The sequence below is a fragment of the Pongo abelii genome, chromosome 21, assembly GCF_028885655.2.
Source record: "Pongo abelii isolate AG06213 chromosome 21, NHGRI_mPonAbe1-v2.0_pri, whole genome shotgun sequence".
NCBI lineage: Eukaryota > Metazoa > Chordata > Mammalia > Primates > Hominidae > Pongo > Pongo abelii.
The window spans coordinates 21,676,096-21,690,259 of record NC_072006.2 but is presented as its reverse complement, the minus strand read 5'-3'; positions in this window follow the sequence as shown (position 1 = coordinate 21,690,259).

Genomic DNA, 14,164 nt, shown 5'->3' with positions numbered 1-14,164 from the left:
CAGAACACTACTGCTGAGTTCTGAGTGTTTCTCCCTCACACGGGATTCCAGAACACTGCTGTTGGTTTCAGAGTGTTTGTCCCTCATGTACGATTCCAGAACACTGCTACGAGTTTCTGAATGTTTGTTCCTTAAAAAGGATTCCAGAACACTACTGCTGGATTCTGATTGTTTGTCCCTCACATAGGATTCCAGAATACTGCTGCTGGGTTCTGAGTGTTTGTCCCTCACATAGGATTCCAGAACACTGTTGGTGTGTTCTGAGTGTTTGTCCCTCACATAGGATTCCAAAACACTGTGACTGGGTTCTGAGTTTTTGTCCCTCACACTGGATTCCAGAACAGTGCAACGAGATTCTGAATGTTTATCTCTCACAAAGGGATCCAGATCACTGCTACTGGGTTCTGAGTGTTATTCCTTCATATTGGATTCCAGAGCAATGCTGTGAGGGTCTGAATAGTTTTCCCTCACATAGGATTCCAGAACACTGCTATGAGTTTCTGAAGTTTTTCCCCCACAATTATTCCAGAACACTGCTGTTGGGTTCTGTTTGTTTGTCTCTCACTAAGGATTGCAGAGCACTGCTGCTGGTTTCTTAGTGTTTCTCCCTCACATACGATTCCAGAACACTTCCCCAAGTGTCTGAATGTTTGTCCCTGTGTTAGGATTCCAGTACACAGTAGCTGCGTTCTGAGGGTTTCTCCCTTAGATAGGATTCCAAAACACTGCTGCTTGGTTCTGAGGGATTGTCCCTCAGATAGGTGTCTGGAACACTGCTGCTGGGTTCTGGGTGTTTGTCCCTTACATAGGATTCCAGAACACTGCCACGAAGGTCTCAATGTTTTCCCTCACAAAGGATTCCAGAACGCAGCTGCTGGTTTCTGTTTGTTTGTCCCTCAAAGGATTACATAGCACCGCGTCTGGTTTCCGAGTGTATGTCCCTCACATAGGATTCCAGATCACTGCTGCTGCGTTCTGAGTGTTTGTCACTCACAAAGGATTCCAAACACTGCTACTGGGTTCTGAGGCTTTGTCCCTCACACGCGATTCCAAAACACTGCTTCTGGGTCTGATTGTTTGTCCCTCATATAGGATTCCAGAACACTTCTACGAGTGTCTAAATGTTTGCCCCTCAGATGTGATTCCAGTTCACAGTGGCTGACTTCTGAGGGTTGTCCCTCAGGTAGGATTGCAGAATACTGCTGCTGGGTTCTGAGTCTTTGTCCCTCACATGGGATCCCGGAATACACCTGATTGGTTCTGAGTGTTTGTCCCTCATGTTGGATTCCAGAGCAATGCTACGAGGGACTGAATGTTTTTCCCTCACGCAGGATTCCAGAACACTGCTACGATGGTCTGAATGTTTCATCCTCCCATAGGTTGCCAGAACACTGCTACGAGTGTCTGAATGATTTCCCCTCTCATAGGATTCCAGAACACTGCTACGAGGTTCTGAATGTTTTTCCCTCACATGGGATTTCCGAACACTGCTAGGAGTGTCTAAGTGTTTTTCCCTCCCAAAGGATTCCAGAGCACTGCTGCTGGTGTCTTAGAGTTTGTCCCTCACATAGGACTCCAGAACAGTTCTACGAGGATCTGAATGTTTGTTGCTCAGACAGGATTCCAGCACCCAGTGGCTGGGTTCTGAGTGTTTGTCCCTCACATAGGATTCAAGAACACTGCTGTTGGAATCTGAGTGTTTGTCCCTCATATAGGGTTCCAGAACACTGCTGCTGGGTTCTGAGTGTTTGCTCCTCACACAGGATTCCAGAACACTGCTACTGGGTTCTGAGTGTTTGTCCCTCACATGGGATTCCAGAACACTGCTACGATGGTCTGAATGTTTCACCCTCACATAGGATGCCAGAATACTGCTACAACTGTCTGAATGTTTTTCCCTCACTTAGGATTCCAGAACACTGCTATGAGGGTCTGAATGTTTTCCCCTCACTTAGGATTCCAGAACACTGCTACGAGGGTCTCAGTGTTTTCCCTCAGAAAGTAATCAAGAACACTGCTGCTGGGTTCGGTTTGTTTGTCCCTCACAAAGGATTCCAGAGCACTGCTACTGGTTTCTCAGTGTTTCTGCCTCACATAGTATTCCAGAACAATTCTACAACTGTCTAAATGTTTGTCCCTCAGTTAGTGTTCCAGAACACAGTGGCTGGGATTTGAGTGTTTGTCCCTCACTTAGGTTTCCAGAACACTGCTGCTGGGTTCAAAGTGTTTGTGCATCATATAAGATGCCAGAACACTGCTACGAGGTTCTGAATGTTTGTGCCTCACAAGGGAATCTAGAACACTGCTGCTGGGTTCTGATATTGTTTCCCTCACATAGGATTCCACAGAACTGCTCCTGGATTCTGAGTGTTTGTCCCTCACATAGAATTCCAGAACACTTCTACGAGTGTCTGAACTTTTGTCCCATAGATAGGATTCCAGAACACAGTGTTGGTGTTCTAAGTGTTTCTCCCTCACATAGAATTCCAGAACACTGCTGCTGCATTCTGAGTGTTTGTCCGTCACATAGGATTCCAGAACACTGCTGCTGGGTTCAGAGTGTTTGTCCCTCACATAGAATTCCAGAGCACTGCTAAGAAGTTCTGAAAGTTTGTCGCTCACATAGGATTCCAGAACACTGCTGCTGGGTTCAGAGTGTTTGTCCCTCACATAGAATTCCAGAACACTGCTAAGAAGTTCTGAAAGTTTGTCGCTCACATAGGATTCCAGAACACTGCTGCTGGGTTCTGAGGGTTTGACCAACACATAGGGTTCCAGAACACTGCTGCTGAGTTCTGAGTGTTTGTCCCTCACATAGCTTTCCAGAATACTGCTCCGAGCGTCTAAATTTTTATCCCTCACAAAGGTTTCCAGAACACTGCTACTGGGTTCTGAGAGTTTGTCTCTCATATTGCATTCCAGAACAATGCTATGGGGGTCTGAATGTCTTTCCCTCACATAGGATTCCAGAACACTATTACGAGAATTTGAGTGTTTTTCCCTCCCATAGGATTCCAGAACACTGCTGCTTCGTTCTGTGATTTTTTCCCATATATAGGATTGCAGATCACTACTACCAGTGCCGGAATTTTTTCCCTCACATAGGATTCCAGAACACTGTTCTGAGGGTCTGAAAGTTTTTCCCTCACAAAGGATTGTAGAACACCGCTACTAGGTTCTGTTTGTTTGTCCCTCACAAAGGATTCCAGAGCAGTGCTGCAGATTTCTTATTGTTTGTTCCTCACATAGGATTCCAGAACACTTCTACCAGATTATGAATGTTTGCCTTGAGATGGGATTCCAGTTCTCCCAGGCTGCATACTGAGTGTTTGTCCCTCACATAGGATTCCAGAACAGTGCTAACATGTTCTGAATGTTTATACCTCACAAATGAATCTCGAACAGTGCTGCCGGGTTCTGAGTGTTTGTCCGTCAGAAAGGATTCTAGAACACTGCTGCTGGGCTCAGAGTGTTTGTCCTTCACTTAGGATTCCAGAACACTGCTGCTGGGTTCTAAGTGTTTGTCCCTCACATTGGAATCCAGAACACTGATGCTGAGTTCTGAGTGTTTGTCCCTCACATAGGATTCCAGAACACTGCTACAAAGGTCTGAATGTTTGTACTTCATAAGGGATTCCACAATACTGCTGCTAGGTTCTGAGTGTTTGTCCCTCACATAGGATTCCAGAATACTGCTTTGAGGGTCTCAATGTTTGTCCCTCACAAAGAATTTTAGAGCACTGCTGCTGGCTTCTGAGTGTTTGTCGCTCAAATTGGGTTCCAGAAAACTGCTCCTAGGTTCCGAGTGTTTGTCCCTCACATAGGATTCCATAACATTGCTGCTGGATTCTGAGTGTTTGTCATTCACATTGTATCCGAGAACACTGCTGCTGGGTTCTGAGTGTTTGTACCTCACATAGGATTCCAGAACACTGCTGCTGGGTTCTGAGTGTTTGTCCCACCCATACAATTCCAGAACACTGCTAGGAGATTCTCAATGTTTGTCCCTCACTTAGGATTCCATAACACTGCTGCAGGGTTCTATATGTTTGTCCGTCACAAGGGATTCCTGAGGACTGATGCTCGTTTCTGAGTGTTTGTCTCTCACATAGGATTCCAGAGCAATTCTACAAGTGTCTGAGTGTTTGTCCCTCAGGTAGGATTCCAGAACAGAGTTCCTGGGTTCTGAGTGTTTGTCACCCACATGGGATTCCAGAACACTGCTATGAAGTTCTGAGTGTTTCGTGCTCATAGGATTTCAGAACACTGCTGCTGGGTTTTGATTGTCTGTCCCTCTCATAGGATTCCACAACACTGCTGATAGGATCTGCTTGTTTGTCGTTTGTGAAGGTTACCAGACCACCGCTTCTGATTTTGAAGTGTTTGACCCTCACATAGGATTATAGAACACTTCAAGGAGTGTCTGAATGTTTGTCCTTCAGTTAGGATTCCAGAACGCAGTGGCTGGATTCTGAGTGTTGTACCTCACATAGGATTCCAGAACACTGCTGCTGCGTTCAGAGTGTTTGTCCCTCACATAGGATTCAAGAACACTGCTGCTGGGTTCTGAGTGTTTCTCCCTCATATTGGATTCCAGAACACTGTTGCTAGGTTCTGAGTGTTTTTCCGTCAAACAGGATTCCAGAACACTGCTGCTTTTTTCTGAGGGTTTGTCCCAGACATAGCATTCGAGAACACTGCTACAAGGTTCTGAGTGTTGGTCCCTCACTTAGTATTCCAGAACACAGCTACGAGGGTCTGAATGTTTGTCTGTCAAAAAGGATTGCAGAACACTGCTGCTGGGTTCTGAGTGTTTGTCCCTCACATAGGATTCCAGAGCAATGCTTTGAGGATCTGAATGTTTGTCCTTCACAAAGGATTCTAGAACACTGCTACTGGGTTCTGAGTGTTTGTCACTCACGTAGAATTCCAGAACATTGTTGCTTGGTTCTGAGAGTTTGTCCCTCAAATGGGATTCCAGAACACTGCTGCTTGGTTCAGAGTGTTTGTGCCTCACATGGGATTCCAGAACAGTGCTATGAGACTCTGAATGTTTTTCCCTCGCTAAGGATTCCATAACACTGCTGCTGGGTGCTGAGATTTTTTTCCCTCACAAAGGATTCCATAGCACTGCTGCTGGTTTCTGAGTGTTTGTCTCTCACATGGGATTCCAGAGCACTGCTGCTGAGTTCTGAGTGTTTGTCTCCCACATGGGATCCCACAACACTGCTGCTGGGTTCTGAGTGTTTGTCCCTCACATAGGATTCCAGAACACTGCTTCAAGGGTCTGAATGTTTGTCCCTCACAATTTTTCCAGAACACTGCTCTTGGTTTCTTGTGGTTTGTCCCTCAAAAATGGTTCCAGAGCACTTCTGTTGGTTTCTGAGTGTTTGTGCCTCACATCTATTCACAAACAATTCTACGAGTGTCTAAATGTTTGTCCCTCAGAGAGGATTCCAGAACACATTGGCTGGGGTCTGAGTGTTTTTCCCTCCCATAGGATTCCAGAACACTGCTACGAGGGTCTCAATGTCTTCCCTCAGAAAGAATTCCAGAACACTGCTACTGTGTTCTGTTTCTTTGTCCCTCAAAAAAGATTCCAGAGGACTGCCGCTGGTTTCTGAGTGTTTTTCCCCCGTATAGGATTCCAGAACAATTCTACGAGTGTCTAAATGGTTGTCCCTCAGATAGGATTTCAGAACACAGTGTCTGGGGTCTGAGTCTTTGTTCCTTAAATAGGATTCCAGAAAAATACTGCTGGGTTCTGAATGTTTGCACCTCACATATGATTCCAGAACACTGATGCTGGGTTCAGATAGTTTGTCTATAACATAAGATTCCAGAACACTGCTACGAGGTTCTGAATGTTTGTCCCTCACAAGGGATTCCAAAACACTGTGGCTGGGTTCTCAGTATTTGTCCTTAATTTAGGATTCCAGAACACTGCTGCTGTGTACCGTTTGTTTGTCCCTCACAAAGGATTCCAGAGCACTGCTGCTGGCTTCTTAGTGTTTGTCCCTCACGTAGGATTCGAGAACACTTCTACAAGTGTCTGAATGTTTGTCCCTCAGAGAGGATTCCAGATTCCAGTGCCTGGGTTCTGAGTGTTTGTCCCTCACATAGGATTCCAGAACCCTGCTGTTGGATTCTGAGTGGTTGTCCCTGACACAGGATTCTAGAACAATGCTGCTGGGTTCTGAGAGTTCGTCCCTCACATAGGATAGCAGAACACTGCTACAACTGTCTGAAAGTTTGTCAGACACAAAGGATTCCAGAACACTGCTGCTTGGTTCTGAATGTTTGTCCCTCACATAGGATTCTAGAAAACTGATTCTAAGGTCTGAAGATTTGCCCGTCACAAAGGATTCTAGAACTATGCTGCTGGGTTCAGAGTGTTTGTCCCTCACATACGATTTCAGAACACTGCTGAGAGGTTCTGAAAGTTTCTCCCTCACAAAGGACTCTAGAACACTGCTGCTGGGTTGTGAGTGATTGTCCCTCACAAAGATTCTAGTACACTGCTGCTGGGTTCTGAGTGTTTTTCACTCACTTAGGATTCCAGAACAGTACTGCTGGGTTCTGAGAGTTTGTCCCTCACATAGGATTCCAGAACCCTGCTGCTGGGTTCTGAGTGTTTGTCCCACATATAGGATTCTAGAACACTGCTGCTGGGTGCTGAGTGTTATTCCCTCAGACAGGATTACAGAACAATGCTTCTAGGTTCTGAGTGTTTGTTCCTCACATAGGATTCCTGAACACTGCTACTGGGTACTGAGAGTTTGTCCTTCACATAGGATTCCAGAACACTGCTACGAACTTCTGAATCTTTGGGGATCACACAGGATTCCAAAACACTGCTGCTGGTTTCTAAGTGATTGTCCTTCACATAGGATTCCATAACACTTTTGCTGGGTTCTGAATGTTTGTCCCTCACATTGCATTCCAGAACACTGCTACGATGTTCTGAATGTTTATCCCTCAGAAAGTGTTCCAGAACACTGCTACTGGGTTCTGAGTTTTAATCCCTCATATTGGATTCCAGAAGAATGCTATGAGGGTCTGAATATTTTTCCCTCACATAGGAATCCAGAACACTGTTACGAGGGTGTGAATGTTTTTCCCTCCCAAAGGATTCCAGAACACTGCTGCTGGGTTCTGAGTGATTGTCCCTGATATTCGATTCCAGAACACGGCTACGAGGGTCTGAATGTTTTTCCCTCACATAGGATTTCAGAACACTGTTACGAGGGTCTCAATGTATTTCCCTGACAAAGGAATGTAGAATACTGCTACTTGCTTCTGTTTGTTTGTCCTTCACAAAGGATTCCAGAGCACTGTTGCAGCTTTCTTAGTGTTTGTCCCTCACATAGGATTCCAGAACAATTCTACAAGGTTCTGAATGTTTGTTCCTCAGATAGGATTCCAGTACACTGTGGCTGGATTCTGAGTGCTTGTCCCTCATATAGGATTCCCGAAAACTGCTACGATTGTCTGAATGTTTGTCCATCACAAAGGATTTCAGAACACTGCTGCTGGGATCCATGTGCTTAGCCCTCAAATAAGACTCCAGAACACTGCTTCGAGGGCCTGAATGTTTGTCCCTCAGAAAGAATTCTAGAACAGTGCTGCTGGCTTCTGAGTGTTTGTCACTCACATAGGATTCCAGAACACTTCCCCGAGGTTCTGAATGTTTGTCCCTCAGTTAGGATTCCAGTACACATTTGCTGGTTTTCGAGGGTTTGTCCCAAAGTTAGGATTCCAAAACACTGCTGATGGGTTCTGTTGGTTTGTCCCTCAGATAAGTTTCCGGAACACTGCTGCTGGGTTCTGAGTGTTTGTCCCTCACATAGGATTCCAGAACACTCTTACGAGGGTATCAATGTTGTTTCCTCACAAAGGATTCCAGAACACTGATGCTGTGTTCTGAGTATTTGTCCCTCACATACTATTCTAGAATCCTGCCACGAGGGTCTGAATGTTTTTCCCTCAGAAAGTATTCCAGAACACTGCTACTGGGTTCTGTTTCTTTGTCCCTCACAAAGGATTCCAGAGCGCTGCTGCTGCTTTCTGAGAGTTTGTCCCTCACATAGGATTAAAGAACACTTCTAAGAGGCTCTGAATGTTTGTCCCTCAGATAGGATTCCAGTATACAGTGGCTGGATTCTGACTGTTTGTCCCTCAGATAGGATTCTGTAAAACTGCTACAATTGTCTGAATATTTGTCCATCACAAAGGATTACAGAACACTCCTCCTGGGATCCGTGAATTTGTCCCACAGATAGGATTCCAGAACACTGTTTCTAGGGCCTGAATGTTTGTCCCTCAGAAAGGACTCTAGAATATTGCTGCTGGTTTCTGAGTGTTTGTCACTCACATAGGATTCAGAACACTGCTGCTGAATTCTGAGGGTTTGTCCCTCATATAGGATTCCAGAACCCTGCTTCGAAGGTCTGAATGTTTGTCCCTCTGAAAGAATTCTAGAATGGTGTTGCTGGTTTCTGAGTGTTTGTCACTCACATAGGATTTCAGAACACTGCTGGATTCTGATTGTTTGTCCCTCATATAAGATTCCAGAACACTGCTACGAGGGTCTGAATGTTTTTCCCTCACAAAGGATTGTAGAACACTGTTACTGGGTTGTGTTTGTTTGTCCCTCACAAAGGATTCCAGAGAACTGCTGCAGATTTCTTAGTGTTTTTCCCTCACATAGTATTCCAGAACAATTCTACGAGGTTCCGAATGTTTGCCCTGAGATAGGATTCCAGTACACAGTGGCTGGATTCTTAGTGTTTCTCCCTCACATAGGATTCCAGAACACTGCTGCAGGGTTCTGAGTGTTTGTCCCTCTCATAGGATTTCAGAACACTGCTTCTGGGTTCTGAGTGGTTGTCCATCACATAGGATTCCAGAGCAGTTCTGCTGGGTTCTGAGAGTTTGACCCTCACATAGGATTCCCGAAGACTGCTACTGTGTTCTGAGTGTTTGTCCCTCATGTAGGACTCCAGCGCACTTCTATGAGTGTCTGAATGTTTCTCCCTCAGATAGGATTCCAGAACACAGTGGCTGGGTTCTGAGTGTTTGTCCCACACATAGGATTTCAGTACACAGTAGCTGGTTTCTGAGTGTTTTTCCCTCACATAAGATTCCAGAATCCAGCTGCTGAGTTCTGAGAGTTTGTCCCTCACATATGATTCCAAAACAATGCTTTGAGGGTCTGAAGATTTGACCCTCACAAAATATTCTAGAACACTGCTGCTGGGTTCTGAGTGTTTTTCACCCACATAGGATTCCAGAACACTCCTGCTGGGATCCGTGTGTTTGTCCCAAACATAGGATTCAAGAACATGGCCTCGAGAGTCTGAATGTTTGTCCCTCACAAAGGTTTCAAGAACACTGTTTCTGGGTTTTGAGTGTTTGTCACTCACATAGGATTCCAGAATACTGCTGTTGGTTTCTGAATGTTTGTCCCTCACATGGGATTCCAGAACACTGCTGCTGGGTTCAAAATGTTTTTTCCTTACATAGGATTCCAGAACACTGCTACGAGGTTCTGAATATTTGTCCCTCACAAAGGATTCCAGAACACTGCTGTAGGGTTCTGAGGGTTTGGCCCAAACAAAGGATTCAAGAACACTGCTGCTGGTTTTTGAGTGTTTTTCCCTCACATAAGACTAAAGAACAACTCTACAAGTGTCTGAATGTTTGTCCCTCAGAGAGGATTCCAGAACACAGTGGCTGGGTTCTGAGTGTTTGTCCCTCACATAGGATTCCAAAACACTGCTGCTGGGTTCTGTGTGTTTGTCCCTCACAAAGGATTCTAGAACACTGCTGTTGTGTTCTGGGTGTTTGTCCCTCATATAGGATTGCAGAACACTTCTTGGAGAGTCTGAATGTTTGTCCCTCACAGAGGTTTCTAGAACACTGTTGGCTGGGTTGTAAGTGATTGTCACACACATAAGATTCCAGAATACTGCTGCTGGGTTCTGCGTGCCTGTCCCTCACATACGATTCCAAGACACTGCTGCAGGGTTCTGAGGGTTTGTCCCTTACATAGGATTCCAGAAACCTGCTGCTCCGTTCTGAGGGTTTAGCCCTCACATATGATTCCAGAACACTTCTTCGATGGTCTGAAATTTTGACCCTCATAAAGGACTCTTGAACACTGCTGCTGGGTTGTGATTGTTTTTCACTCACATAGGATTCCACAATCCTGCTGCTGGGTTCTGAGTGTTCGTCCCTCCCTCGGGATTCAAAAAGTCTCCTGGGTTCAGAGTGTTTCTCCCTCACATAAGATTAAAGAACACTGCTACGAGGTTCTGAATGTTAATGCCTCACAAAGGATACTATAATACTGCTGCGGGGTTCTGACTGTTTGTACATCACAAAAGATTCCAGAACACTGCTGCTGCGTTCTCAGAGTTTTTACCTCACATAGGATTCCAGAACACTGCTGCTGGGTTCTGAGTGTCTGTTCCTCACATATGATTCCAGAACACTGCTACGAGGGTCTGAATGGTTGTCCATCACAAGGGATTCCAGAAAATTGCTGCTGGGTTCTGAGTCTTTGTCCCTCACATAGGATTCCAGAACACTGAACAAACGGTCTGAAACTTTATCCTTCACAAAGGACTCCAGAACACTGTTGCTGGCTTCTGGGTGTTTGTCCCTCACATAGGATTCCAGAAAACAACTGCTGTAGTCTGAGTGTTTCTCCCTCACATGGGATTCCAGAACACTGCTGCAGGGTTCTGAGTGTTTGTCCCTCACATGGGATTCCAGAACACTGCTGCTGGGTTCTGAATGTTGTCCCTCACTTAGGATTCCAGAACACTTTTGCTGGGTTCTCAGTGTTTGCCCCTCACATATGATTCCAGAGGACTGCTACTGTGTTGTGCGTGTTTGTCCCTTATGCAGGATTCCAGAACAGTTCTACGAGTGTCTGAATGTTTGTTGCTCAGTTTGGATTCCAGAACACAGTGACTGGGTTCTGAGTGTTTTTCCCGCACATAGGATTCCAGAAGACACCTACTGGATTCTGAGTGTTTGTCCCTCACAGAGGATTCCAGAATCCAGCTGCTGGGTTCTGAGTATTTGTCCATCACAAAGTATTCCAGAACACTTCTGCTCGTTTCTGAGTGTTTGTCCCTCACATAGGATTCCAGAACACTACTTCGCAGGTATGAGTGTTTGTCCCTCACAAAGGATTTTAGAACACTGCTGCTGGGTTCTGAGGATTCATCCTTCACGTGGAATTCCCGAAAACTGCTACTGGGTTCTGGTTATTTGTCCCACACATAGGATTCCAGAACACTGCTGCTGGACTCTGTCTGTTTGTCCCTCACATGGGATTCCAGAACACTGATACGATGCTCTGAATGTTTGTTCCTCATATAGGATTCCAGAACACTGCTGCTGTTTTGTGAATGTTTGTCACTAACTTAGGATTCCAGAACACTTCTTTTGGTTTCTGTGTGTTTTTCCATCATTTAGGATACGAGAACACTACTGCTGTGATTTTAGTGTTTGTCCCTCACATAGGATTGCAGAACACTGCTGCAGGGTTCTGAGTGTTTCTCCCTCACATAGAAATCAGAACAATGCTGCTGGGTTTTGAGTGTCGTCCCTCACAAAGGATTCCGGAATAATGCTGCTAGGTTCTCAGGGTTTGTACCTCACGTAGAATTCCAGAACACTGCTTCTGGGTTCTGAAGGTTTGTAACTCACATAGGATTCCAGAACACTGCTCCAAGGGTCTGAATGTTTGTATCTTACATAGCATTCCAGAACAGTGCTATGAAGGTCTGAATGTTTCTCCCTCACATTGGATTCAAGAACACTGCTGCAGGGTTCTGAGTGTTTCTACCTCACATAGGATTCCAGAACATTGCTCCGAGGGTCTGAATGTTTGTCCTTCACAAAGTATTCCAGAACACTGTTGCTGGGTTTTGAATGTTTTTCCCTCACATAGGATTCCAGAACACTACAGCTGGATTCTGAGTGTTTGGATTCCAGAACACTGTCATGAGGGTCTGAAAGTCAGTCCTTCACAAACAATTCCAGAACACTGCTGCTGGGTTCATAGTGCTTGTGCCTCAAAGTATTCTAGAACACTGTGGCAGGGTTCTGAGTGTTTGTCCCTCACAAAGGATTCCAGAACACTACTGCAGCGTTCTGAGTGTTTGTCCCTCACATAGGATTCCAGAATACTGCTACTGTTTTCTGAGTGTTTGTTCTTCACATAGGATTCCAGAACACTGCTACGAGGGTCAGAATGTTTGTTCATCACATAGGATTCAAGAACACTGCTGCTGGGTTCTGAGTGACTACCCCTCACATAGGATTCCAGAACACTGCTGCTGGGGTCTGAGTGTATGCCCTTACGCAGGATTCCAGAACACTGCTGCTGAGTACTGAGTGTACGTCCCTCATATAGAATGCCAGAACACTGCTGCTGGGTTCTGAGTGTTCGTCCCTCACATAGGATTCTAGAACACTGATTGCAGGGTCTGAATCTTTGCCGCCAGGTAGTATTCAAGAACACTGCTGCTGGGCTCTCAGGGTTTGTCCCTCACATAGGATTCCATAACACTAGGCTAGGTTCTTAGTGTTTGCCTTTCAAATATAATTCCAGAACACTGCTGCTGGGTTCAGAGGGGTTGTCCCTCACTTAAGATTCCAGAACATTGCTAGGAGGGTTTGAATGCTTGTCCCAAACAGAGGATCCCAGAACACTGCTTCTGGGTTCTGAATGTTTGTACCTCAACTAGGATTCCAGAACACTGCTGCTGTGTTCTGAGGGTTTGTCTCTCACATTGGATTCCAGAACACTGCAGCTTGGTTTTGAGGAATTGTCCCTCACGCAGAGTTCCTGGGTTCTGGATGTTTATCCCTCAAGTAGGATTCCAGAACACTACTGCTGGGTCCTGAGTGTCTGTCCCTCACATAGGATTCCAGAACACTGCTACGAGCATCTGAATATTTTTCGCTCACCCAGGATTCCAGAATACAGTGGATGCGTTCTGAGGGTTTATCCCTCATATAGGATTCCAGAACACTGCAACGAATTTCTGAATGCTTGTTGCTCATGGAGGATTCCAGAACTCTGCTACTGGGTTCTGAGTGCTTGTCACTCACATAGCAATCCACAATATCTCTGCTGGGTCCTGATTGTTGTCCCTCACATGGGAATCCAGAATACTTCTGAGTCCGAATGTTTGTATCTCACAAGGGATTCTAGAACAGTGCTGTGGGGTTCTGAGTGTTTTTCACACAGGTAGGATTCAAGAACAGTGCTTCTGTTTTATGAGGGTTTGTTTTTCACATAGGATGCCAGAAAACTGCTACGAGGTTCTGAATGTTTGTCACTCACAAAGGATTCCATAACACTGCTGCTGTGTTCTGAGGGTTGTCCTTCACTTAGGATTCCACAACACTGCTATGAGGGTGTCAATGTTTGTCCATCACAAAGGATTCCAGAACACTGCTGCTGGGTTATGAGTGATTGTGCCTCCTATAGGTTTCTGGAATACTACTGCGGCGTTCTGAGTGTTGTCCCTCATACAGGTTTCCAGAACACTGCTGCTGGTTTTTGAGGGTTTGCACTCACATAGGATTCCAGAACACTGCTGCTGGGTTCTGAGTGTTTGTCCCTCACATGGGATTCCAGAACAATGCTGCTGTGTTCTTAGTGTTGTCCCTCAAACAGGATTCCAGAATACTGCTGCTAGTTTCTGAGTGTTTGTCCCTCACATGGGACTCCAGAACACTGCTACGAAGTTCTGAATGTTTGTCGATCCTACAGGATTCCAAAACACTGCTGCTGGGTTCTGAGTGTTTGTCCCTCATATAGGATTCCAGAACACTGCTTGGAGAGTCTGAAAGTTTGTCCCTCACAAGGGAATCCAGAACACTGCTGCTGGGTTGTGAGCGTTTATAACTCAAAAAGGATTCCAGAACACTGCTGCTGGGATCTGAGGGTTTGTCTCACACATGGGATTACAGAACAATGCTCCTGGGTTCAGAGTGTTTTTCGCTCACATAGGATTCCAGAACTCTGCTACGAGTTTCTGAATATTTGTCAATCACAAAGGATTCCGTAACACTGCTGCTGGGTTCTGAGTGTTTCTCCTTCACATAGGATACCAGAACACTGCTATGAGGGTCT